Genomic DNA, 27,484 nt, shown 5'->3' with positions numbered 1-27,484 from the left:
GATGCTCAACCAACTGAGCCACCCAAGTGCCCCTTTCCCTAACCTTTTGAATTAGATTCTTAATTAATTTATCTTAATTCTTTTTTTTTAATCTAAGTATTTAAGACTATGAATTTTCCTCTGAATTCTATCTTAGTAGTATTCCACAGATTTTATTTGTTTCTTTATTTTTTGGTTTTTTTTTTTTTTTTCCAATTTACTATAGCACTTTATTTTTCTCACACAATGATATGTTGCTGGCACCTGATGTTCTCACCTGATAGTGGAAAACCAAAATTTGTTGTCATCTCTTAAATAATTGAGAACTGTCTACAAAAACTTTACATGAATTAAAAGGATGAAAAAACAGGTAAAAATGCAAACTGCTTTCCAACCCAAGAGAAGTAACGACCCACCATTTCTGGTGGGGAAAATATAAGATAAGAAAGGAAACTGAGTGGGAAGGGTTGGAATTTGCCAACCCTGTTAGATTAGCAAGACAGAAATAACAACTGGTCCAAGAATTCTTTCCAGCTTCTAGAGAAATCTTGGGATAGTCAGTTCTTACACATTAATACTCTACACATATCAAGAAATGGATGACCTCACAAATTCTCACCAAGCCAATGGATTTCTCTTCCATAAACATGTTCTCTCACCTCAGTTAGAAAGTGACTAAGCCATATGTACTGATGGTTTAAATCAAAGATACATGCAAGGTTTTAAACATATATCAAGATAATAGTTAACTTGAATACAACATCAAAATCAGCAGCGAATTCTACAATCCAGTGCTAATGTCAGATACAATGTTCAAGGATAAATTTCTTTTCAAAGGCTTATTCCAGTTTCATGAGGCCAGCATGAGGGAGGCAAATGTATACTTTTGAATAACCTCATGCAGCAAATGTTATACATCTTCTTGCAGTCCGTTTAGAAACACTTGCAGTGGATGATGGAGAAGCCCAACTTGTTCTTCTCCTGCTTACTGGTCCACACCTGCTGGAAGGTAGACAGTGAGGCCAGGATGGATTCCCCACTCCACACTAGGTACTTACTCTCAGGAGGAGTGATGATCTTGACCTTCATTGTGCTGTGGGCCAAGGCAGTGATCTATTTCTGCATCTTATGGCAGTGCCAGAGTATGTGATGGCCCTGCCATATATACTGTGTTGACATACAGGTCTTTCTGAATGTAAACATCACACTTCGTGATGGAGTCGAAGGTAGTCTCATGGATGTGATCTCATAGGACTCAATACCCAGAAAGGAGAAATGGAAGAACTCCTCTGGGCAGAGGAACCACTCATTGTTGATGAGTACTGACCACTGGGCCACCCATAATTCTTCCCCTGGTAGGAGGAGGACAAGATGATAGCCATCTCCTGCTGCAAGTCCAGGGCAACATAGCAGAGTTCTTGATGTCATGTACAATTTTTTGCTCAGCAGTGGAGGTGAAGCTTTAGCCATGCTCCATGAGGATCTTCATGAGGTAGTCAGCCAGGTCCCATCCAGCAAGATCCAGAGCCAGGATGACTAGGGATGAGTGTAGCCCTAGTATATGAGCACCGTCTGGGTGACCCCATTCCTAAAGTCCATGACAGTACCAGCAGTGTGACCAGAGGCATAAAGGGACAGCATGGCCACATACATGCCTAGGTGTTGAAGGTCTTAAACATGATCATAGTCATCTTCTCTCTATTGGCCTTGGAGTTTAGGAGTGCCTCAGTCAACAGGACCAGGTGCTCCTCCAGAGTCACATGTAGCTCGTTATACAAGGTGTGAAGCCAGGTTTTCCCCAATTCATCACAGTTGGTGATGATGCTGTGCTCCATGTGGTACTTCAAGGTCAGGCTGTAGCAATTGCTCTGGACTTTGTCACCTATGTAGCTGTCCTTCTGCCCCATGTCCACCATGACACCTTGGTGTTGGCTGCCTGACAACAAAACGGAATACGTCTGGGGGTCATCATCTCCATTAAAGCCAACTTTACACATACCAAAGCCATTATCAATGAGTTGTATGGTGATTTCTTCTTGTATTGCAATCCACGAGAGCTGGGAGGAGAGGAGCCAGGAAGCTGAGCCACAAGAGCACGTGGAATACAGGCTGACTGCAGCAAGTAGCATCCCAAGTTTTTGTATGCTGTGTTATTATTGTCTACAGCTTCAGTTGGTGACCTCTGTTTGTTGTCGACATTGTTTAAAATAGTTTTATATTTCCACACAGAAGAAATTTTATCCCCCTGATTTTTATTAATTTCTAGTTGTATTGGATTATAATCAGAGAATACTGTCTTCATTGTTTACTGTTTGGACTTTGCTGAGGTTTTTATTTGTGGCCTAATAGATTTTGTGAGTGTTCATGGGCAATTGAGAGAGAAGAGTATTCCCTTCCTGAGATATTTCATTTAATATGTTATCAATTAGATATACCTTATCAGCTATATAACTAAAGTTTCCATAATTGACTTGTTTTTTTTTTTTTGACTTGATCACTCATACATTGAGAAACACAAAGATTAAGTGATTTTACCAAGTTCTCATTAGTAAATAGTAATGTTCTTTAGTGAATAGCAAAACTGAATTCAAGCACTTTGGCTTCAGGACCTCCACTCCTAACTACTATACCATACCGACTTTCAGGGGCGTTCATTAAATTTTTCTCTATGTGGTATCACTGGGGTGTCAAACCATTCAGAAGGAGGAAGAGACATCTCCCAAGGGAACAACTTGAAATCAATAAAAAGGATTGCTTCCCTAACTCCTATGGAGTTTGGTCAGTGAAGTTGCCAAGGGTGTGGCATACTTAGCCAAGGTTGCAGTGTGGCGGGGCAGCGGAGATGCAGTTAAATTTGGGATGGTAAATGTCTAATATCAAGCAACAGAGGGAGTGGGAGACAAGTTCCACCAACGATCTGTATGAGGGTTATGATAGTGAGATAGTCATCCCTTACAGACTTCCCAACCTCTGACTGGGAAGGAAGATATGAGTTCTCAGGCATGAGACTCCACCTACCAGACAATTGCTGGGTTAAGATACAAAGGGGGAAGGCCCCTGACTTGTTTGCCTGTGAAAAGGAGGTGATCAGACTCCATTGTGGTGGAGGATAGGGTAATGAGTAGCTCTCCACCGGCAAAACTTTCAATTCCTAAAGAAGGTGCTGAGGAAGCTAGTTTGTTCACTAGCAGAGATACGCTCACCTTGGAGAAGTCCTGTGGTATTATGTCTAAAAGAGGACACAAACAGAGCAGTACAATTACAAAGAAAAATTACTCCCTGCTTATCTTTCAGCCTCAGAAGTAAAAAGAACATCTGTTCTCTACAAATTAGTTGCCCAAGCTTATAAAAGAAGGCCTTTAGGTCCTTGCTCACAAGAATGGACAATGCAAAACTCCACGAATGTGGTGGGAGAGAAATGGAATGGTTATAAAACTGATTCCCTAGGTATCTGACAGTTTTGGATTGGGGAAGATAGAAGTAGGTCTGTTTGAGAGGCTTCGTTTCTTAGGCACCAGAAAGGTGAAGATCCAAGTTATTTGGACCTTGGAAAAGGAATTCCAGATCTGCTCTCATACCTACACCCTCATGTCTCACATCCTGGAATAGAAATATGGAGAAGTGAAACAGCTGGTTATTTGAAATTGCCCATTCTCAGGGCGCCTGGGTGGCTCAGTCAGTTAAGTGTCTGACTTTGGTTTGGGTCATGATCTCACGGTCTGTGAGTTTGAGTCCCGCATCAGGCTCTGTGCTGACAGCTCAGAGCCTGGAGCCTGTTTCGGATTCTGTGTCTCCCTCTCTCTCTGCCCCTCCCCTGCTCATGCTGTGTCTCTATCCACCTCTGAAAAATGAATAAACATTTTAAAAAATTAAAGAACGAAAGAACAAAAGGAAGAAAGAAAGAAATCGTCCATTCTCAGGCACCAAGAGAAGATGTGGAATTAAATCAAGCCAGAAATGAAGTTGGCCATGGAGGAGGGGAAAGGCTAAAGTGGCTCTCACACATCCAGCAGGATGCCTCTGGAGGAAGGTGATGGGCAAGCAGTAGGTACTGAAGGCAGCAAATCCCATATGACCCTGCGGTGGATACACCCAATCTATGGGTGAAGAGAAGGTGAGTAATTGGATAACTGGCAACTGTGAACAGCATATATTCTGGTGTCTTTTCTTAGGGAAACTGTATCCTGGGGCAAAGAAAGGGAACGTGGGGAGCTTCATTAAGTGAGTAAGATAGTGTGGCTTCTAGTGAAAGGGAGAATAAGGGGACTCCAATTCTATAGGACAGTCACTCTGAGAATTAAAGAAGTCATCCAGAACTAATACAAGCCAGTTAAAGCCCAGCAACCAAAGAAAAGACCACCAAGCCATACCTGTTTTTAAAAGTTGCGTTTATTGAACTTGCTATAGTTAAGAGGAACTGGTCATGAGACGTCTCAGTAAGATAGAATAGAGTTTGTGCTTGTGCTGGTGGGTTCTGAGAAGGGCTGGGTTCTGAGAAGGGGCCATGTCTGCAACTACAGGATAGTCTTCAGTGTGTTTCATTAGAAACATTGTTGTGTTGGCCTGAATCCTGTTCAAAACATTATTTATCATAGTCTGATTTATCATATCATAGTCTGACTAGCAGAGTTGTGCTGCACTTTCTCAGGCTGAAATTAAGATTAAAGGTCCCAGTTGGGGACCGTAATTTGGCTAAGTAAAAGGCCATGGAAAAGCTTCAGTTGCATTGTAGCTCTAGGGAAGCACTCAAAGAAAAATTCCAAGAAAGCAGACCAATTGGAAATATGGCTTGTGTAGAGGCAGGAGGCTGCTTAGCAGTAATCAAAATATCTAAGGTGAGCCTTACCTCAGATACCCAGTGTTTCCTGCACTTCCATGGATAACCTACTCTGTGAGGAGATTTCAGCACATTGGGAGAGAATAACAAAATCCTATTAAGTATAAGATACCATGTACTTGCCCTTCCTGTTGTCGTTGGCTTTGAGCTAGAATACACCTTGAGGAATTTGGCTTTGAGTTGTAAGCAGTCTTTTTTCTTAGAGAAGCAAAATTGGAGACAATACACTATTTACTATAAATTTCTGTTTGTTCTGAAAAAGCTATAGGACAGCTAAATGGACAGGTTTAGTTTCATACTGTAAGGCCATAAGGCAAAAATGTTTTCTAAAATGGAAAGGGTTGAGATACTGTGAATCTAAAAGTCTAAAATGTTCATAGGACCCTATGAAGTATCTTGTGTGTGTGTGTGTGTGTGTGTGTGTGTGTGTGTGTGTGTGTGTGAGTACTTGCAACTCTACTCAACTTCTTTCTTTTTTGAGAAACCTTTTTTTAGGTTTAGATCACAGAAACAGGAGGAGGGACACACCCAACAGCTGTAGAAGCAGGAAATATCTACTCTAACACTGAAGAACAAAAACACGAAAATTGAGAGTGTTTGTGCATATTTTGTTCCAACTAACTTTCTTGAAAAAGTCCACATTTCACCTACATATGATGGGCAACAGGGATGCTTGGTTCTCTTTGTACAATGTATCCAGTATGATTTAGGCGGTTTTATCTTTGCAACCTTATGTTTTCCTTTGGAGAGTATTTCTTTTCTAAATCACATTCCAGAAGCAATATGGGAGCTAAACGCCATAAGACAGCAGGGAGGCAATGAGTCACAGGGGTGATGTTCACCTCATACTGAAGGAGGGTCTGTGAAGAGAAACAGACCTGAGTCCGGCTGAGGTCAACATGAACTAAATCACTGATGAGAGTATTTAGAACTAAAAAACAAAGACACTGAGGAATGCGAAAAATACAAGTTGTCCTTGTTTCTCATAATTGATGTGTTCATGTAAAAGTAAATGAACCACTTGTGTCTCTCTGATGAGGATGCTGACTCCTACCTTTGTGACAGGTCAGCTGCCTTGTAAGGGAAGAATAAGTAAGATCCAGTTGTCAGGAAAGAGCTTCTCTTTCAAGAAAGTGAAACCTAGATAGGAAATGGAAACTTCGTCCATGAGGGAATTTGTGTTTCTCTCTGAGCTTTGTTTGGGAATGAACTGTATGTTTGAGAGACTACTAACAGGGGCAGACCACCTCCACCCATCTTAAGGCAAGGGCTGTAAGCTGCAAAAGATTCACCAGTGTTTTATAAATCAGATTCTATATTCTTTTCTATATCCATCACTCTTTTGTCCCCTTTGGTCCAGTCTTTCTCAAAATATGGTATTTGGACTACCTCCATTATAATCACCAGCCACCACAATAGAGTGATTATTTGAATGAAGTGAATCAAATGAATGTTCTGGTTTTTCAGTGCATATAAAAGTAATGTTTATACTATACTGTAGTCTATTAAGTGTGCAATAGCATTATGTCTAAAAACAATGTACAAATCATAATTTAAAAATAGTTTATTGTAAGGGCACCTGGTTGGCTCAGTTGGTTAAGCAGCTGACTCTTGATTTTGGCTCAGATCGTGATCTCACCATTATGAAATCACGTCCTGCATCAGGCTCTCTGCACTATCAGCCTGCTTGGGATCCTCTCTCCCCTATCTCTCTGCCCCTCCCCCTGCTCGCTCTCTCTCTCTCTCAAAAGAAATTTAAAAAAATTTTTAAATAATAAAAATAAATAAAAATGCTTTAGTTATTAATAGTTCTCCATCACCTGAACTGTCAGTGAATCATAACTTTTTTGCAGGTGAAGGGTCTTGCCTGCATGTTGATGGCTGTTGACTCATTAGGGTGGTGATTGCAGAAGGATTTCTTAAAAGAAGACAACAGTGAAATTTGCCACATCAATTCACTCTTCCTTTCATGAACGATTTCTCTGTAGCATGAATTCTGTTTGATAGCATTTTACCCACAGTAGAACTTCTTTCCAAATTGGAGTCAATCCTCTCAAACCCTGCTGCTGTTTTACCAACTAAGTTTATGGAATATCCTAAAGCCTTTGTTGTCACTTCAACAATGTTCACAGCATTTTCACCAGGAGTGGTTTCCACCTGAAGGAACTACTTTCTTTGTTCATCCATCAGAAGCAATCCCTTATCCTTTAAAGTTCTATCACGAGATTGCAGCAATTTGGTCACATCTTCAGGCTCCATTTCTAATTCTAGTTCTCTTGCTATTTCCATCACATCTGCAGTTACTTCCTCCACTGAAGTCTAGAGCCCCTCAAAGGCATCCAGATGCATCAGAGGAATCACTGTCTGTAGAAGCTTTAGCCCTGTGAAATGTATTTTCTCAATAGTAAGACTTGAAAGTCAAAATTACTCTTTGATTCCATGAGCTGCCAAATGTATGTTGTGTTAGCAGGCACGAAAACAGCATTCATCTTATTGTACATCTCCATCAGAGTTCTTGAGTGACCAAGTGCATTATGAATAAGTCCTATTTGAATTTTTTTTTTTCAACGTTTATTCATTTTTGGGACAGAGAGAGACAGAGCATGAACGGGGGAGGGGCAGAGAGAGAGGGAGACACAGAATCAGAAGCAGGCTCCAGGCTCTGAGCCATCAGCCCAGAGCCTGACGCGGGGCTCGAACTCATGGACCGTGAGATCGTGACCTGGCTGAAGTCGGATGCTTAACCGACTGCGCCACCCAGGCGCCCCAATAAGTCCTATTTGAAAGGGAATTTTTGTTTTTTTCTGAGCAGTAGATCTCAACATTGGGCTTAAAAGATTAAGTAAGCTATGTTGTAAACAGATGTGTCATCATCAGACTTTGTTGCTCCACTTAAGCACACACAGAGTAAATTTAGCATAATTCTTAAGGTATTAAGGATATTTAAGAATAATAATTAAGAATAATCAAGGTATTAATATTAAGGTATTAGTTTTCAGAATGATAAATGAGCACTGGTTTCAGCTTAAAGTCACCAGCTGCAGTAGGCCCTAGCAAGAGAGTCAGCCTGTCCTTTGAAGCTTTGAAGCAAGGCATTGACTTCTCCTCTCTAGCTATGAAACTCCTAGATGGCATCTTCTTCCAATAGAAGGCTATTTTGTCTACACTGAAAATCTGTTGTTTAGGGTAACCGCCTTCATTGATAATCTTAGCTAGATCTGGATGATTTGCTGCAGCTTCCACATCAGCACTTGCTGCTTCCCCTTGCACTTGGATGTTATAGAGATAGCTTCTTTCCTTAAACCTCATGATCCAACCTCTGCTAGCATCAGACTTTTCTTCTGCAGCTTCCTCACCTCTCTCAGCCATCTTAGAATTGAAAAGAATTAGGGCTTTGCTCTGCATTAGGCTCTGGCTTATGGGAATGTTGCATCCAGACCACTAAGGCTTTCTCCATATCAGCACTAAGGCTGACTCAGCTTTCTTATCATTCATGTGTTCACTGAGTTAGCACTTTTCATTTCCTTCAAGAACTTTTGCTTTGCATTCACAACTTGCCTAACTGATGCAAGAGGCTTAGCTTTTGGCCTATCTCAGCTTTCAACTGGCCTTCCTCACTAAACTTAATTGTTTCTAGCTTCTGATTTCAAATGAGAGATGTGAGACTCTTCCTTTCCCTTGAACACTTAGAGGCCATTGTAGGGTAACAAATTGGCCTAATTTTAATGTTGCTATGTCTCAGGGAATAGGGAGGCCTAAGGAAAGGGAGAGAGACAGGGGAACAGCTGGTGGGTGTAGCAGTTAGAACACACAACATTTATCACATAGGTTTGCTGTTTTACATGTGCACAGTTCATCATGCCCCAAAATAATCACAATAGAAACATCAAAGATTACCATAACAGGGATGTCTGGGTGGCTCAGTCAGTTAAGCATCCAACTTCGGCTCAGGTCATGATCTCACAGTTCATGGGTTCAAGCCCCGTGTCAGGCTCTGTGCTGACAGCTCAGAGCCTGGAGCCTGCTTTGGATTCTGTGTCTCCCTCTCTCTGCCCCTGCTCCCCCTCCCCCCACCACTCCTGCTCTGTCTCTTTCAAAAATAAATAAACATTAAAAAAATCACCATAACAAATATGATAATAGTGAAAAAGTTTGAAATACTGCAAGAATTACCTAAATGTGACACAGAGACACAAAGTGAACAAATGCTGTTGGAAAAATGGCACCAACAGACTTGTTCGATGCAGGGTAGCCACAAACCTTCAATTTGTAAAAACGCAGTGTCTGTGAAACGCAATAAAGTGAAGTCTAATGAAATAAGGTATGTTTGTACTTGACTGATTTAAAATATCTGGGCATGGAACCTAAGAATCTGTATGTTAAACACCCCTTACATGTTTTTCTTATGCATATTTCGGCCTGATCGTCCCAGCAGGATCTCAGCTGTGCTGCCAGGAATTAAGGAGAAGATCTGTGTTTGTGACAGTGATAGAGTTTTAAAGAGGGAGCTGGTGGTGAAAGCAACGTAAAGAGATTCCCAAGTGCAAGATTGGAGTTTCAATATCTAGCTGTTTTATAGAGCCCGTGTGTAAATTCACTTTCTATTGCCAACTGAGAAGACTTTAGTTTGTTATTGCAGGAGGTGGTAATTTCCTGTAGACTTTGACTCTTTCTTTCTAGAGAAAGGCTATAAATACCTTATCTATAATTTGCCACCAGAGGAAGCCTGAAACTTCCAAGTTGGGCTGCTGTTAAATCCTTAAGAAGGTGGCTTTCGTTGAGCCAGTCAATGTCTTTCTGCAACCATCTGAGTAGGATCTCTCTCCGGTGTTCAGTTCTATCTTCTCCAAGTACCAGAATGAATCCTCACCAACATTTTATTTGGAGCCAAAGTCAAAGGTTGGAAAGTAATGCCCTGGCTTCTGTGTGGCCTCACAGGGCCTCTGATGTACCCGAGTGCTCATACAGGACTGGTAGGAACCTTAGTAACAGTGAATACTTCCGCCTTTAATATTTTCTCCCCCACTCACTTGCCTGCCATGCCCACCCCACTATATACTTACACATTGTTAGTCCCAGCCTTCCTGCCTCCTTTCCTTTCCCTCTGCAGGAGTTATTCCAGTACTAATCTGTAAAAGCAAAACTCACACTTTGTCCTGCTCCCAGGATGATTAAGAACATCACACACTACAGTTAGAAACAAAACAAAACCATTTTGCACTGTTAGGTAAACTGAAAATAGTAGGGTATTCCTGTCTTGTTCTTGTCTCCAGAATAATACACCCTGGAAAATTTCCTGCAAATCTGGATTCTCTAGAAAAAAAGTTGGGTGTTTTTTCCCATTGTCAATAGAATAATGTGAATTTGGTACCTCTGATCATTTTGCCTTTCTTTCCCTTTCAGTGTGTTTTGAATTTGGTGAACCAGTCTTTCTGGAGTCCTCAAAAAGAAGTCTGACACCTTCGTACTGATGACACATTTAGGAAAGTTTGTCCAACCTTTCCTAAATGGGTCAGTTTCCTGAGTATTCCTTTGGTGCTCCCTTCCAGCCCTTTGTATTGTGCCCTCCAGAACCCCTTACATTTTACTAAGATCATTATATTTTCCCATCACCATAAAAGTATCGTTATCCACCCAGTGGCCTGAACCTAAGAACCTGGTAGTCATCCTTGACTCTTACTTCCCCCCACTCCCTTCTCTTATATCTTAAAAGTCTTTCATACAAGTTCATAACACAACCATGACTTATTTATTTATTTATTTATTTATTTATTTATTTATTTAGATGTGAGAGTTTTTATGTTTTAATCTGTTGCTTTTTTGAGAACATCTCTATTGAGATATAATTCACATATCATAAAATTCACCCATTTAATGTGTACAATCACAGTCTAACCTTAGATATTTTTATCACCCCAGGAAGAAATCAGCACCCTTTAGCAGTTAACTACAATCTCTCACTTGGGTTCCCACAGGGCTTAGTTTAAGTGATCCATTAGTGATCCATTCTTCATACTACAGTCAGAGAATTTTCTAAAGTGCTAATCTAAATGCACCGTATCCTAGATTAAAAACCTTCAATAGTTCCTTGGGGTGCCTGGTTGGCTCATTTGGTTAAGTGTCCGACTTTTGATGTTGCCTCTGGTCATCATCTCACAGTTTGTGAGTTTGAGCCCCACGTCAGGCTCTGCACACTGATCCTGCACAACCTGCTTGGGATCCCTCTCCTGCCTCTTCCCCACTTGAACTGTCTCTCTTGCTCTCTCAAAATAGATAAATAAACTTAAAAAAAAACCCAAAACCTTCAATAGTTTCTTACTCCCATTGTTGTCCTGAGAGAGTACAAAACCTTTAAGTTGACTCCACGGCCTTTAAGAACTAACCCTTTTCTGAATTCAAGGATAAACAGTATTTTACAGTCATCTAGGGCCCATGAGGGACCTCAGAAAATTGATGAACCCCATGAATGTGGATGCAAAAGTTGATATGTGCTCGGATATGTTCTCCTCTCGTGGAGAAAAGATGATAAATTGCATGAGATTTTCTAGGGTTTAGAATATCTGGAAGAACAGATTAATTATACATAGTTTTACTCATCTTATAGTTTCGTAATGTTTGTACTTTTATTTGTGGAGTGGGAGACACAACCACATTTTCAAAGTCTGAGATTTCTAAAGATCATTCTGGCCTGGGGTGTGGGCTATGCAGCCCAGGGCATGAAAGTCTTACTTGGTAGAATAAAGTCTGTGTGAGCCTAGGTTAGGTTAGTTAAACTAATCATGTAGGGAGGTGATTGGTAGAGGAAGAAAGAGCCGAGAAGGGCCACAGAAAGGGGAGAGGAGGTTATGGAGGGAGAATGGAATGTCAGTGCAGTGAGGCTGATCATTATACCCTGTGGGTGGGATGGGGTGGAATGCTCTTTTGTACATCTTTGAAACCCCAGTGCTTGGCACACAAAAAGCATAGGATTGGCCGCAAGTGCTGAATGGATTAACGAATGAATACTTTTTTTTTAATCATTGTTTTTTTTTTAATGTTTATTTATTTTGAGGGAGAGGGAGAGAGAGAAAGCAGCGGAGGGGGAGAGAGAGGAGAGAGAGAATCCCAAGCTGTCAGCACAGAGCCTGTGGGGGAGCTTGATCTCACAAACTGTGAGATCATGACCTGAGTTGGTATCAAGAGTCAGACGCTTAACCGACTGAGTCACCCAGGCGCCCCATGGATGAATACTTTTAATAAGGCATCACAGTTATTTGTTTCTGTGCCTGTTTTATTCATCTCTGACTCACTAATTTTACACGCAGTATTTGTTGTATTGCCCTTAGCTGAATAGCGAGATAGAGGCTAAGTTTGGCACTTGGGAGCACATGTTTTTACTTGTAGCTTAGTTCTCTTGTCCCTGCCACCATGCTGACTCTTTAATGCTGTATGAGAAAAATATGCTCCTCCGAGCCTTCTCAGAGCCTCCCAGACACTTACAAACCACAGTTTCTTTTCTGACAGTTTCATTTCTTCTCGGCTACACCTCTTATGCATAAGCAACATTTTTCTAAAGCTGTGAATTTCAAATATTCAAACCCTTGTATTTTAGGTAAATATAGATGTTTTATCTAATGTATTTAAAAGAGCACAATAAGTGTGTACTTTTGAATCTGCCATGGTACATAATGTCTTAATGGTAATAGACGCCATCTGAAAAGCTTGGTGTATTTGCCAGTATAGCACTTTGCCTCCAACTTCTAACTGATCAAAACGAAGTCTACTGAAACTGAAACTTTCAGAAAAACAACTCATTTTGCCTAAATTTTAAACAATACTAACAAATATTAGAATTTATTTTTAATTACGTTTATGGTTCTTGCTAGAGAATAAGTTTTCAAAACAATGACACACCTTAATATTTTAGCCCTAAGTTCTACAGAGTTAGAGGATTTCAAGAAGATTTGATACTTGGTGTGAATATACATTGAGGTTACATAAAGAACTGAATTAATGGGAAAAAATGGTTCAATTCACAATATTAAATGAATCCCAAATGAATTTATCTATAGTGTATAAGTGTTCAGGCTTCAGAGTCAAATAAATTTGGATTTTCATCCAGCTCTGTCAATTACTAGCCATATGACCTTGGACAAGTGATTTTCCTTTATGTCTCAGTTTCCTCATTTACAATATAGAAATAATATCTATCTAGCAGAATTAATTGCAATAAGTGCCTCAATCACTCAATAATTATTGGCAGTTATTATTATGACTACGTTCACAGTAGGAATATCAATCTGCAATATATCAATTAAGGTTTTTAGTTGCAAGGAAAAAAAAAACTATCCCTGGCTCTTTTAAAAGAAACATTATTGGGGCACCTGGGTGGCTCAGTCGATTGAGTGTCCGACGTCAGGTCAGGTCATCATCTCACAGTTCGTGAGTTTGAGCCCCGTGTTGGTCTCTGTGTTGACAGCTCAGATCCTGAAGCCTGCTTTGGATTCTGTCTCTCTGTCTGTCCCCTGCTTGCACTCTGTCTCTTTCTCTCTCAAAAATAGATAGACATTAAAAAAATTAAAAAGGAATGAATCTCCATTAATAAAAAATATAAATAAATGACAGAAACATTATTTTTGACAGGAATCTGTGTAGCTTGTGGATTTCCTGGGAGGTTGGAAAACCCGACTTAATAGCTACATAGCCAAAAGTATGACTAGAACCAAGAACTGCTTCCGTGAGAACACCACTGACAGCTCCAGAGTGGACATCACTCTACCCTAGGCTAAAGTGCCTCTGTTGCCTCCACTGGCTGGATGCGATGGTTGCTGTTTCATTAATGTCTGATTGGTCACATGAGTGTGTCTCAGAGGCCTGGGAGACTAGAATAAGGAGTTTCTGCCACTTACAGCCACACATTCAGTCAGAGATGTGCTCTGTCTGGCACCTAAATTTATATGATGGGAATCCTTCAAATATAGGAGATTGAGAGGCTGCATAGCCAAAAAAACACAAGTATGCATTGTACTTCCCAGGGAGAAACAAATATATGAGATTGCCTTGACTCCTCTCTTTTTCCCATTCTCCACAGCCAATCCATTAGCAAATCTGTCAGCCTCACCTTCAAAATATATCAAGAACCTGACCACTGCACCTCAGCTCCCTCACTACCAGCCTAGATCAAGCCCTTATTATCTCTTGTCTGGATTATTGAGTCAGCCTCTAGCCATTAAGCCTCTTACAGTCTATCTTCAACATAGTCATCAGAGTAGTTCTCTTAAAAAATGTGTCAGATCATGGGGCACCTATCTGGCTTAGTCAGTTAAGCATCTTGATTAAGACTCTTGATTTCAGCTCAGGTCATGATCTCACAGACCACGGGATCGAGCCCCGTGTCCAGCTCTATGCTGGCAGCGTGGAGCCTGCTTGTGATTCTCTCTCTCCCTTTTTCTCTGCCCTTACCCTGCGTGTGCTCTCTCTTTCTCAAAATAAATAAATAAACCATTTAAAATTATATATGTCAGACCATATCACTCCTTTGCCCAAAGTCCTCCAATACTTTCCCTTTTATTCAGGGTGAATATCAAAATTATCACAGTGACCTACAAGCCTCTTTCCATTAATCCTTCTCTCCCCCATTTCTCTCTCTATTATTTTTATTCCCATCCTCTATTACTCTATCACAACACCAACTATGCTCAAAACTCAGGATCTTTGCACTTATTTTTCCCTCTGCCAGGAACATTTGTCTCATTGATCTTTACAGCTTGCTCCTTTACTTCCTTCAACTTTCTTCTCAAATATCATCTTATCAGAAAATGTTCTTTGTCCGTTGTATAAAATAGTGACCCTCCGGCTCCTAGGACTCCCCTCCTTTAAAATTTTTCTCCACAGCACATTAATCATCATTCGACATTCTGTATATTTCATTGTTAAATTGTTTCTGCCTCCTCCTATTGAATATGAACACCATGAAGATAGGAATTTTGATTTTATCCTCAATGTTTAGTTGGCACACAACAAGCATTTGATGAATGAATGAATGAATGAATGAACAACAGATCTTTAATTATCACTTTATTTATCCTCTAAATAAGGTACTATAAGGTACCCTATTTACTGTACTAGATGTCCAAAATAGCGTCAGCACAAAATGGTGTTCTTACAGTTATGTTTTTAGGATAGATCTTATTATTCCACTCACACATATATAATTTTTCTCTTGCTTTTGATTGCTGATAAGCTTCTCAACATGGGGTATGAGAGGGTGGAGAAGTCACAGGGTCATTCTAGTCCAGAGGGTCAATTTTAGTTTTAGAATTTGAAGGAGAAGTTTTCTAATTTTTTTTAAGTTTATTTATTTATTTATTTTGAGAGAGAGCATTCACAAGTGGGGAAGGGGCAGCGAGAGAGGGAGAGAGAATCCCAAGCAGCCTCTGTACTGTCAGTACAGAGCCAGACACAGGGCCTGAACCCACAAAAAGCAAGATCATGACCTGAGTCAAAACCAAGAGCTCAATAGGCTGAGCCACGCAGGAACCCCAAGAAAGTTTTCAATTTTGTTCCTCTTTAAAAGTTTGCCACATGCATGTTTATATACAAATAGAATCAAGTTTTTCCATTTGGTTCAGTTGGGCAAAATCATGAAAATCCAGGAAGGAAAAAAATTTATGTAAGCAGTGAGTGATTAGAAAATTTATTCCTTCTGTTGTTAGGAAACTTTGTCTGTTAGTCCAGTAATGGAATCAGAATGCACAGAGTAGTTAAGAACACTATGCAAAAGGGTTTGGGGGAATCTCATAGTGAGCTTGATGTGGAGGCAAATAACAGCTTTCCAAGCACAATTAAGTCTTTAGTCTTAAGTAATACCAGTCAGTTTTAAAAGTTTATACTGCACTCAGTTCCTTATTAAACTATGGGTTTTGCTACTGTAGAAATGGCAGTTAACCACAACCTCAAGTATCTCTTATGTGAGAAAACACTAGGCAAAAAGAGGAAGAGATCATCACTCCTTCAGTGACACTTAAAAATAAACTACATGACCTGACACCCCTGAAGAATAAGGTGAGGTGGTTTTCTCTATTGGAAATAAAAATAAATAAATAAATAAAACTAGATTATTAAAGCAGTGCAATATTACCAGAGAGGAAAAAAAAAGATTAACCAAAACAACACTCTAGAAAACCTAGGAACAGCAGAATGCATTCAATTACACAAGATATAGCAGAGAAAAATAGGCTGACTATTTAATAAATGATGCTCAATAGTTAATTATTTGTTAAAAAAATGAGATCAGTTCCTTTGTCAAGTATGATACAAATAAACTCCATTGAAATTAAAGAAAACAATTTTTAAATGGAAAAAAATTTTAACTTTAAGAATAAAATTTGAGAAAACATTGGAAGTAGAGGAATTTTTATTTTTTTTTAATGTTTATTTATTTTTGAGAGAGAGAAGCAGACACAAATTCCGAAGCAGCCTCCAGGCTCTGAGCTGTCAGCATAGAGCCTGACATGGGGCTCAAACTCACAGACTGCAAGATCATGACCTGAGTCGAAGCTGGACACTTAACCAACTGAGCTACCCAGGCACCCCTATTTTTTTTAAGTTTATTTATTTATTTTGAGAGAGAGAGAGAAGGGGGAGGAACAGAGAGAGGGAGAGAGAGAAAATCCCAAATGGTTCTGTACTGTCAGGTGGAGCCTGACACAGGGTTCAAACTCATGAACCATTAAATCATGACCCAAGCCAAAACCAAGAGTTGCATGCCTAACCGACTGAGCCATCCAGGCACCCCTGGAAGTAGAGGATTGTTAAAAGGAGACCACAAAACACTAACCGTAATGGAAATAATTGATAAATTACATTATATTAAGATCAAGTATTACTGTTCATTAAGAGATCTCCCAAAGAAGGAACAATACAAGCCACAAACTGGGGAAAGATGTTAACAAGATATACAAGCAGCCATGGTTTAGTAGCCACTATATAGACAGAACTCCTAAAAATCAATTGTAAATGTCAGATAAACCTATAGAAAATGGGCACACAATGTGAGAGGCATTTCACAGAAGGGAAAACACAATGAGGGAATACACATATGGAAAGATGCTCAATCTCATTTATAAGGAGGGAAATGCAAATTACAACCATAATGAGATAGTATTTCTCATTCACCAGATGAACAAAAAAAATTTTTTTTTAATTTTTTTAATGTTTATTTATTTTTGACAGAGAGAGAGAGAGAGAGAGAGACAGAGCATGAGCGGGGGAGGGGCAGAGAGAGAGGGAGACAGAATCCGAAGCAGGCTCCAGACTCTGAGCTGTCAGCACAGAGCCCGACATGGGGCTCGAACCCACAGACTGCGAGATCATGACCTGAGCCGAAGTCGGTCGCTCAACCGACTGAGCCACCCAGGTGCCCCAGGACAAAAAAAAATTTCAAGTAAAAAACACTCCTAAGTGTTGACAAGGGAAGGGAGTGGGCAGTAACTCTTCTACAGTCTTGCTTAAAATTTTGGCCTTATCTGGTAAATTTATAAGTACACATACTCTATGACACTTGATATATATTCTATGCGGTATATCCATTGCATAAGAAAGTCAGAACATAACACACAAATATTCATAGAAGCCTGATTTTTAAAAAGCAGAAACAAACAAGAAACCCAAATCCTAGAAATAATTAAAACATCTATTGAGCCCATCTTCCTCCCAGGAGAGGCTGGTGGCATAATGGTCACCGTGCTCCTCCATTGTTGTGTGGCCCCACAAAGTTGGCCCCAGTGGGGACCTGGGCATCCCTTGGAGGTAAACACAGCAGATGGGGACAACAGCTTCAGGGAAGCAGGATATGCTGCCATGTTGGACTAGATCAATTCCTGTCTGGACCATATAGAGGAAAAATGAACACCTCCACCCCTGCTTCCAGGAGCTGCTTGAGTCCCACTTGATAGTTGAGTTCTGCCTTGGGTTCCAGCAGCAGATGGGGGAGGGTCCTAGTGATGTCAGCCCCCAGGCTCTGGGAGCCCCTAACCAACCCCAACCCTACCTCCCTGGGCTAGGCTCTGGCCTAGGCATTCATCACCTGGTTTAGATAGCTTCTCAAGGGCTGACCTACAGGTCATCTGGGCCTCCCCTTGTTGTGCCTGGATCAGCCCCCTCCTGGCATCCCATTTGGGGGTCAGGTGTGGGCCTGCCACCCACCCACCTTGCCTGCCTGACCAATTCTTGGGTACTCCACTCTGCCCAGGCCTTGAACGACCACATTAAATGGGTCTCCAACATAATAATAAATAATAATAATAATAATAATAATAATAATAATAATATGTCCATTGATAGAATGGAAAAAATGTATTATATCAAGAAATATTGTATAGAATGAACTACAGCTACATGCATCAGCATGAATGAATGTCACAAATATTCGAGCAAAAAAAAAAGTAGTTGCAGAAGAATATATAAAAGTATATGTGATAACTGTGATTTATAATATGAAATGTATATCTGATCTTGCTGTTCCTGACACATAGCCCTAAAACCCTTAGAATTTCTTAAGTGGTAAGAGAGATTCATAACAACCCCCTTACAACTATTTCTGAGTTTATGTTAATGAGGGGATTCTTAGAAAGCCCTGAGGATGGAGGTTGTTTGCCAGTGGAAACAACCAGGATTGGAGGAATTTTCAGTCCCACCCACCTACCACCCATCTCCTAGGAAGGGAGAGGAACTGGAGGTTGAATCAGCCACCAATGGCTGATGATTTAATCAATCATGCCTATGTAATGAAGCCTCCACAAAAACCCAGAAGGATGGTTTGGAGAGTTTCTGCATTGATGAAGGCACAGAGGTTCTGGGACAGTGGAGAGCCGAGAGAGAGACAGAGAGAGAGAGAGAGAGAGAGAGAGAGAGAGAGAGAGAACATGGAAGCTCCATGTCCCTTCCCCCATACCTTTGCCTAGACATCTCTTCCCTCTAACTCTTCTTGAGTTATGTCCTTTTATGATAAACCTGTAATCTGGTAAGTAAATGTTTTCCTGAGTTCTGCGAGCTGCTCTAACCAATTAATTGAACCCCAGGATGGGGTAGTGGAAACCTCCAATTAATAGCCATTGTGTCCGAAGCACAGGTGACAACATGGACTTGTGATTGAGCATCTGAAGAGCAGAAAGGAGGCAGCCCTGTAGGACGGAACCCTTCACCTGCGGGATCTAATTAAACTGTAGGGGCCCTACTGGTGTTGCAGAACTGCTTGCTATGTGGGAAACACACATCTAGGGCCAGAACTGAGGTAGTGTTGTAGTGGAATATTGAAAGTAGAGGAGACACACAGCGAGTGTTGTTTTTCCTTTACACTATATAAAATTCAAAAATTTTTGGAAACCAAATAACCTATCGTAAACAAAAGGAAAAAATACCTACACATTTCTTTTTTTTTTCAGTATATGAAATTTATTGTCAAATTGGTTTCCATACAACACCCAGTGCTCATCCCAAAAGGTGCCCTCCTCAATACCCATCACCCACCCTCCCCTCCCTCCCACCCCCCATCAACCCATAGTTTGTTCTCAGTTTTTAAGAGTCTCTTATGCTTTGGCTCTCTTCCACTCTAACCTCTTTTTTTTTTTTTCCTTCCCCTCCCCCATGGGTTTCTGTTAAGTTTCTCAGGATCCACCTAAGAGTGAAACCATATGGTATCTGTCTTTCTCTGTATGGCTTATTTCACTTAGCATCACACTCTCCAGCTCCATCCATGTTGCTACAAAGGGCCATATTTCATTCTTTCTCATTGCCATGTAGTACTCCATTGTGTATATAAACCACAATTTCTTTATCCATTCATCGGTTGATGGACATTTAGGCTCTTTCCATAATTTGGCTATTGTTGAGAGTGCGGCTATAAACATTGGGGTACAAGTGCCCCTATGCATCAGTACTCCTGTATCCCTTGGGTAAATTCCTAGCAGTGCTATTGCTGGGTCATAGGGTAGGTCTATTTTTAATTTTCTGAGGAACCTCCACACTGTTTTCCAGAGTGGCTGCACCAGTTTGCATTCCCACCAACAGTGCAAGAGGGTTTCCGTTTCTCCACATCCTCTCCAGCATCTATAGTCTCCTGATTTGTTCATTTTGGCCACTCTGACTGGCGTGAGGTGATATCTGAGTGTGAATACCTACACATTTCAAAACAGAAAGTACCTTAGTAGTAAAGAGATGTTATTTTGGGAGGGGCCTTCAAAATATCAAGAATACTATTTTTCTTAAGTTGAGTGGTGGCTATACGTCTTTAACAGAAACTTAGGTTATATATACTGTTATATGTGGAATAGAAGAAAGAAAACAAATGAACAAAGGAAAAAGAGACAAAAATCTAGACTCAAATACAGAGAAGAGACTGTTGCAGTGGGTGGGGGGGGAGATGGGAGAAATACATGAAGGAGATTAAGAGTACACTCATCGCGTGGAGCACTGAGAAATGTATAGAATGGTTGAATTATTATATTACAGACCTGAAACTAATATAACACTATGCTAATTGTACATCAGTACAGAAAGTGTTTTCTCAAAAAAGATCATTGATATTTTTGGAATGTTTGTTACAGGAACAAAAGCTGACTGGTATTGATGGCAGACATGGGGAATTTCCTATTGGTGGCAAAGGTACCCCATCTCCTTTAGTTAAAGAATATTTGGAAGAACAAGTAGCAGAGCTTTGGGGCCAGTCTGGGTATAAGTTTTGAACATATTGACTAACCTCTTTGAGTTCCAGGTTGCTAAATTGTAAAACGGCCTTTCTGGGGTGGATGTGATACTTAAATAAGATAGTTTATGTAAAACCCATTGCTGTAATGAGGACATACAAAACATGTGTTTTCTTCCTAAACATGATGAAGGAGCAGAGATGAATACTTGAGGAATGACTGAGTGAATGAGTGAATCCTTCCAAATCTGTGTCCTATTCATTGGAGCACCCCCAAGTCTGCATGTGTTCTTGTACCTTTCTTCTTCACGGCTGTTTTTTTCTTTTAATGTTTATTTATTTTTGAGAGACAGAGAGAGAGAGAAAGAGAGAGACAGACCAGGAGGGGGGGGGCGGTGCAGAGAGAGAGGGAGACACAGAATCCGAAGCAGGCTCCAGGTTCTGAGCTGTCAGCACAGAGCCGGATGCGGGGCTCGAACTCACGAACCATGAGATCATTACCTGAGCCGAAGTCGGAGGCTTAACCAACTGAGCCACTCAGGTGCCCCTGTTTTTTGTTTTTTCTTCAGCCGCTAATTTATCCTGGGCAGAGTCTGAGAAGGGTTATTCTGCTTCAAACAAGAATCCTGGGTCTTTAAAATGCTGCAGTGCTGGCAGTCCAATATCTGGGGACCTTCTTTGCTTCTTCAGTGACATATCTTTTTCTGCTGGATAGATTTGTCCAGTTTTAAGACCTCTCTAGCCGTGGTGTCCTCCTCCCACCAGCAGAGCCCCCCAGGCAATAGGCTGGATGGGGTGTGACCAGGGCTACAAGGCTCAGAGGCCCAGGCCAGGGTGCTGCTGGCCCTATGGTCCTGGCAACTATATAGATTTGTTTTGAAGGAAATACTAATCAATGTTTTATTATCAAAAGGTGAAAACACAATCAAACCGTTAATTTAAAATGTTTAAGGTGTTTTATTCAAAGTTGGTTCTTTAAGTGACATGGAAATTAAAGCTAATATATCAGGAGAAAGTTGGGAAAGGCTTATATGGCTGGAGATATATTCTGAGATCTTAGCTTATTTTAACACGTTTTTCCTTCTTTGATTTTCCCATAACCAACCCCACCAACTGCCTACTGTAATTCAAGAAAATAGCAGACTGTGTGATTTCTTGCCCCAGGAGAACTTTGTCACAATTACTTTGGTGGCCCTCAAAGACCCATTTCTCCCATATTCTTGCCTGTGGTATCATCCCTTCCCTTTAATCTAGGTTGGCCCTATGACTTGCTTTAACCAATGGAGTATGGCAGAAGTAATGCTGTTCCAGTCCTAAACCTTCAATTTTGCAAGCTTCCACTTTTGTGCTCTAGGGGGAGTCAGCCACTAGTCTGACTACACTGAGACCACCTCTATGAAAATCCTAATTTAGCCATGAGGAAGAGTTGAGAAAGAGATCTGAGGGTCCTGGCCAACACGCCCAGCAGAGCTCCCAGCAAACAACCAGCGCCAACTTGCCAGCTATATGAGTAAGGCATCTTAGATGTGACTCCTCAAAGAACTGCCCAAGTTCTTTGGGCAGAGTTCTTTTTTTTTTTTTGCCCAAGTTCTTTTGGGCAGATACCATCAGGGGCAGAGAAATCTGGTTCCACCAAGCCTTGCCAAAATTGCCGAATCATGAGAAAATGAAAAATACTGTTGTTTGGGGGCATCTGGGTGGCTCAGTCGGTTAAGCGTCCGACTCTCAGTTTTGGCTCAGGTCACAATCTCATACATAGTTCATGAGTTTGAGCCCTGCGTTAGCAGTGTGGAGCCCGCTTGGGATTCTCTCTCTCCCTCTCTCTCTGCCCCTCCCCCACTTGCTCACACACTCTCTGTCTCAAAATAAATAAATAAACTTAAAAAAAGAAACAAAGGAAAAAATTATTATTTTAAGCCACTAGGTTTTAAGGTAATTGGTTATACAGCAATAGATAACTGAAACAAGGTGCAGAGTAGAAAAGATACATCCCCCCTGGGAACTTTTTTTCTAAAGACCTAAGCTCTTAGAGGAATTCAAAGGGCTTTGGAGAGGGGATGAAAATGAGTGAAGGACTTCTAGGGATAGATAGAGTACCTTGAAGAAAGATGAAGAGAGATGGATTAAAATTAAAATTAAAGGGGCACCTGGGTGGCTCAGTGGGTTAAGCATCTGAGTCTTGATTTTGGTTCAGGTTATGATTTCACGGTTCGTGGGATTGAGCCCTGTGTTGGGCTCTGTGCTGACAGTGCAGAGCCTACTTGGAATTCTCTCTCTCTCTCCCTCTCTCTCTCTCAAAATAAATAAACATTTGAAAAGAGTTTGTTTATTTATTTACTTATTTATTATTTTTGAGAAAGAAAGCACAAGCAGGGGAGAGGCAAAGAGATAAAAAGAGGGAAACAGAATCTGAAGCAGGCTCCAGGCTCTGAGCTGTCAGCGCAGAGTCCAACATGGGGCTTGAACCCACAAACTGTGAGATCATGACCTGAGCCACCCAGGTGCCCCCATAAGTAAACATTTTTAAAAATTAAAATTAGGGGCGCCTGGGTGGCGCAGTCGGTTGAGTGTCCGACTTCAACCAGGTCACGATCTCGCGGTCCGTGAGTTCGAGCCCCGCATCGGGCTCTGGGCTGATGGCTCAGAGCCTGGAGCCTGTTTCCGATTCTGTGTCTCCCTCTCTCTCTGCCCCTCCCCCGTTCATGCTCTGTCTCTCTCTGTCCCAAAAATAAATAAACGTTGAAAAAAAAATTAAAAAAAAAAAAAAATTAAAATTAAAGAAAGATTCCCTCTGGGCTGGTAAGAAGAGTGGGTACTCCCAACTCTCCTAGCTAGCTATATAGCACACCTAAGCAGATGAGATCAAAGCCTTGCAAGTGGTTCCCATGTTCGAGGTAGCACAAAAGCAACAGGAAGCCATCAGATCTAAAGAGGCCATGTTGACAACGATGAGCTTCTCTCCCCACTACTCAGAACTTGGAACTTTTGCTGTTGTTGTTGTTGTTTTACCTTTTTTATTTTTGAGAGACAGAGAGAGACAGAGCACAAGTGAGGGAGGGCCAGAGAGAGAAGGAGACACAGAATCTGAAGCAGGCTCCAGGATCTGAGCCGGCAGCACAGAGCCCGACACCAGACTCGAACTCAAGAACTGTGAGATCATGACCTGAGCCAAAGTCGGATGCTTAACCGACAGAGCCACCCAGGCGCCCCAGAACTTAGAATTTGTTAAAACTAGAAACAAAGGAACCTCCAGATGTTTTCTACCAACCTGGTAGATTGGGGCTCAGAGTCATAAACAATTTTAGCTGTCAAAGTCTGAACTCAGTCTGAGTCACCGAAATTGTCCTTACCTTTCTTTACCTTAAGAAGTGTACTTAAAAAACATTTGGGGGGCACCTGGGTGGCTCAGTAGGTTAAGCGTCCAACTTCGGCACAGGTCATGATCTCACAGTTTGTGAGTTCGAGCCCTGAATCGGGCTCTGTGCTGGCAGCTCAGAGCCTGGAGCCTGCTTCAGATTCTGTGTCTCCCTCTCTCTCTGCCCCTCCCATGCTCATGCTATGTCTTTGTCTCTCAATAATAAACGTTAAAAATTTTTTTTAAAAGTTTTGTTTTTTGAGGGCTGCCTGGGTGGCTCAGTTGGTTAAGCCTCTGGCTCTTGATTTTAGCTCAGGTCATGGTCACACAGTTGATGAGTTTGAGCCTCACATGGGGCTCCATGAGGTCAGGGTGGGACTCGCTCTCTGCCCCTCCCCCTCTGCTTGGGATTCTCTCTCTCTGCCCCTCCCTCTCTCTTCCCCTCCCACTCTCACACGGTTCATACGCTCCCTCTCAAATAAACTTACAAGAAAATTTTGTTGGGAAGATAGGAGTATTCAAAAACTCCCTTTCCTTGCTCTTTATATTCTAGGTATTTTATTTGAGGAGAATTTAACTTCATCAGCAAATCCTAACAAGACTGTAATTTCTCCCCCTTCTTTCTGCCAACTGTCTTAGACCTATAATATTTTATCAAACTGGTCTCATCACAGTACACAGACAACAGCACTAACCCAGAATCAGCAGGGATTTCTGTAAGCTTCCTTGTATTGTGGGATAGGACCACTCAGGAGTTGGGCTATATGACTAGCTTTGACAAATGACATCAGCAAATGCAATGCAAGCAGAGCTTTCACAGGCATTTGCACATTAGAGTTTTTCCTTTTGAAATTCTGTGACAGCCAAGTAAGAAAACCAAGCTCATTAGAGATGCCTAGTAGAGGTAAACTGAGCTTCAGTTCCCAATAGTCTCAGCTGCCAGCCAAGTGAATGAGACCATCGTGGACTTTAGCCCCAGTCAGGCTGCTAGGTGACTTCTGTTGTAGATGTGATCTCAAGTGAGACCAGCAGAACTGCCCAGTGAAGTTGAGTCCAAATTTCAGAATCATGAGTAAATACATGGCTCCTGGTTGAAACCACTAAGTTTTTAAAATTTTTTTAAATTATTTTTTATTTTTTTAAAGCTTATTTATTTTGAGAGAGACAGAGACAGAGACAGGGCAAGTAAGGAAGGGGCAGAGAGACAGGAAGAGAGAGAGAATCCCAAGCAGGCTCTACGCTGCCCGCACATAGCCCAATGCAGGGTTTGAACCCACAAAACCGTGAGACCATGACCTGAGCCAGAACCAAGAGTTGGACACTTAACTGACTGAGACACCCAGGTGCCCCCTACTAAGATTTTTAAATGTAAAACTGTTTACTGACCACTGTTTACCAATATTTACAATAAAGTAAGCAATACACAGTTGAATGACATTCTGATTACTATAGAGTTACTGTGTTTCCTGACTTCTGCTGGACCAGTAACACAAATACTGAAAAGACTGAACCTACGTGTAAGGAATAGGTCGGGTAGAGGAAAAATATGCAAATCAATAGTTTAACTACAAAAGTTTGTTTGCTCATTTATGCAGTAGGTCCAAAACAGCAACATTTCTCATCATCTGATTGGTTTCATGAACACTTTCCATGAATTACGATCTTTCAATCAATATAACACAAGGATTTCAACCTTTTGTAAAGGAATGGTTCTCTAAGAAGAACTTTGAATGCCCATTTAACTAAGCCTTGTTTGGCTTATTAAAAAACACCATTATTTGTTTAGTTTTCTCCCCTGAGTGGTTAGGTTATTGGTAGTGATAAAATTTTTTCCTTTCAGGGAGTTTTGCAAATAAACTGTTACATTTATATAATTATAGATAAAGTAGGAATTGTGATGTCTACTTTAAATTGTTTAATTAATTATAGAATCATCTATTTGGTTGAGAGTTTCTGGCTTCAGAAAACTTTCAACTTAGCCTGAAGTAATCTATTTCTTGGGTTGCTCAGAATGATGGCATCCCAGAAACAACATGAACTTACTCATGGTTGTAAAATGCTATTTTTGTTTTGGTGAATGCAAAAAAAAAAAACCAAAAAACAAAAAACAACCAACCCCCAAAAACAAAAACAAAAACAAAACCCCATTAACAACCATTTACACTTGTATTTATGTATACACACAAAAACACTTAAACAAAATACCCAGAATGGTCCTTAGCCATTATAGGTTAAACATAAGTTCTGATTCAGTGATGACTATGGGCATTTTTTTAACATTTAGAAAAACTGTTCTGTAATGCAGATAGAATAATATACAACAGTATCATGTGTTCTTTTCTGATGGATGAAGCAACTATAGCTTCATTTTTATTTGTCCAAAGTAACCAGTGCTATTGATGCAAAAACCAAAAACAACCCAATAATTCTCTCAATACTACTCAAAATGAACAGATTAAATTTGATTTTCTTTAGAATGAAAATGGTTCAGTTGGTTAAACAATCAACTCTTGGTTTCGGCTCATGCCATGATCTCATGGCTCGTGGATTCAAGCACCATGTTTGGCTCCATGCTAATGGTGCAGAGCCTACTTGGGAATCTCTCTCCCTCTCTCTCTCAAAAAAAAAAAAATACTCATAAAAAAGACATATATATATATATACATGAACAATTATTGAGCATCTTCTGGACAAGAATGCAGAGTTTGTCTCCTTTTTTAAAGAGCAATTACAATTTAAGGGCACTTCATGTTTGCCTCTTTTGCCAACACTATGTCTGTCTCATCTGCATCTTTCCATTTCATGAGAAAGATTAATTCTTTGTTGTTGTCTATGACACTAAGTATTTGTTTAGGACCAAGACCATTGGCAAAACATCTTGGTTAGTCAGCAACATCTCTTTTTTTCTTTGATTTGCTATCATCAGATTCACTGTCAGATAAAGATTTTCTTTGTCCTTTTTCTTTAATGGCTTTTTGAGAATTAAAAAAAGTTTGATTAACTATGGATGATCTAAATTTTCTTTAGGTTTTCAAGTATTGTCAGAATCTGTAAATCTCTTCCACTTAAAGAACTACTCCACCCTCTACCGTACTTTAGGCTCTTCAACTCTTTTACTTCTTCCTTTTTAAATTTTATTTTATTTTTATTTTTTATTTTAGAGAGAGAGAGAGAGCAGAAGGGGGGCAGAAGGGCAGAGAGAGAGAGAGAGAGAGAGAGAGAGAGAACTTAAGCAGGCCCCATTCTCAGTGCGGAGCCTGACGCAGGGCTCCCTCCCACATTCCTCGATCCTGGGATCATGACTAGAGCCAAATTCAAGAGTTGAATGCTTAACCAACTGAGCCAGCCAGGTGCCCCTCTTTTACTTCTTCCATTTGTTTCTTTTCCATTTTTAAAAAGTTTTTTATTTTGAAAGAGACAAAGACAGGGCTAGCGGAGTAGAGGCAGAGAGAATTTCAAATGGACTCTGCCCAGTCAGCACAGAGCCTAATGCAGGGCTGAAACTCAGGAAGGTGAGATCATGACCTGAGCCAAAAACCAAGAGTTGGAGGCTTAACCGACTGAGCTACCCAGGTGTCCCTCTTTCCCATTTTTTGCAATGTAGTGTTACTGGAGGCCATTTTTAGTTGTG

General features: G+C 40.7%; 2 pseudogenes; both read right to left on the bottom strand.

Annotated features, from left to right (window-relative positions):
• Positions 1-912: 912 nt before the first annotated feature.
• On the bottom strand, positions 913-2,021 carry LOC112868385 (actin, cytoplasmic 1-like; annotated as a pseudogene).
• Positions 2,022-3,486: 1,465 nt separating this feature from the next.
• Positions 3,487-27,473, bottom strand: LOC147575525 (chromobox protein homolog 3-like; annotated as a pseudogene).
• Between the last annotated feature and the right edge of the window lie 11 nt (positions 27,474-27,484).

This window comes from Puma concolor, chromosome D3 (genome assembly GCF_028749965.1).
Source record: "Puma concolor isolate L17-30 chromosome D3, mPumCon1.1.hap2, whole genome shotgun sequence".
Taxonomy (NCBI): Eukaryota; Metazoa; Chordata; class Mammalia; order Carnivora; family Felidae; genus Puma; species Puma concolor.
This window is presented reverse-complemented; position numbering and strand designations above follow the sequence as displayed.